This window comes from Marmota flaviventris, chromosome 15 (genome assembly GCF_047511675.1).
Source record: "Marmota flaviventris isolate mMarFla1 chromosome 15, mMarFla1.hap1, whole genome shotgun sequence".
Lineage (NCBI taxonomy): Eukaryota > Metazoa > Chordata > Mammalia > Rodentia > Sciuridae > Marmota > Marmota flaviventris.
This window is the reverse complement of record NC_092512.1, coordinates 72,443,547-72,444,600: the sequence shown is the minus strand read 5'-3', so window position 1 is coordinate 72,444,600 and position 1,054 is coordinate 72,443,547. Positions and strand designations below refer to the sequence as shown.

At 32.8% G+C, this 1,054-nt stretch overlaps 1 non-coding gene across 1 annotated transcript; it reads right to left on the bottom strand.

The window, feature by feature from the left end:
* Positions 1-414: 414 nt before the first annotated feature.
* On the bottom strand, positions 415-518 carry LOC114090708 (U6 spliceosomal RNA). Its single transcript, XR_003582402.1, has one exon. It is a non-coding gene; the product is annotated as a U6 spliceosomal RNA (small nuclear RNA).
* Positions 519-1,054: the final 536 nt, after the last annotated feature.

Sequence of the window (1,054 nt, the reverse complement as noted above, 5' to 3'; positions counted from 1 at the left end):
GGTTTTGAAGAAATGAACTCTACGAGGCCATCAGTGATCCTGATCCACTCTATTCAAATCAGCATAGCCATGAGGGTCCTCAAGTGTGAAAGAAGAGGCAAAGAAGCAAAGGAGAAACTGGCAGTTTCCTTTGAATAAATAATCAAATCAATTGAATAACAACAGTAACTGAGCTGTGCTTACCAACAATATTTACTATTATAAAGACAAAAGTTTAAATAAAAATACTATCAAAGATATAATTTAAGCAACGATAGACTCAGCTCCAGTTATACTTTCTTCATTAGAAACTTTGAACAATTTTTTTCTTTTTTTTGTATGAAAGTTACAATTTCAATACTAGATATTATCTATTGTACTTTGAGACTGTCCTTTTAGAATGTACAATTGTGAAATAACCTTCTAAGAACTGCACAAAATATGGACGGCTTCACAAATTTGCATGTCATCCTTGTCCAGGAGCCATGCTAATGTGTGCCTTGTTCCAATTGTAGAGTATGTGCTGTCGAAGTGAGTAACTGAAAAATTCTTTTCCGCAGCTTTATAGAGATCCTTATAAATTTTTTCTTTTGCTAGTCATACATATATTAAGACATATTTTTCCCTGGGCATAGTCCTTTTCCTAGATGATAGCATAATATTTTATTATTATGGAGTTGTTCACATATATTCCCACATCCTCCACTGTCTGTTCCTTGGACAACTTTCACTCTTTCTGGGCTTTGCCTTGGTCAACTTGCCTTCCACAACTCTGTCTTTACCTCATTAGCTATTGGAGTTAAATATCAATGTTTTAACTTTTTTTTTTTTTTACTTTTATAGATCCTTAGGTTTTAATATAGAATCTCTGCTCCTCTACAATATAATTTGTCATTTTTCAAATATCGATTGCTTCTTTTCGGAATTATCACCAGTTGATATGCATCTATTTTGGCAAATTGCATGTACTGGATCAGAATTGTTGGTGAATGTCAAAAATGTAAAGTAGATTAATGTACATTGGTATTTCATGGAGAAGGATTTTTTTTAAAACACATGCACCCTCTTTTTTTCC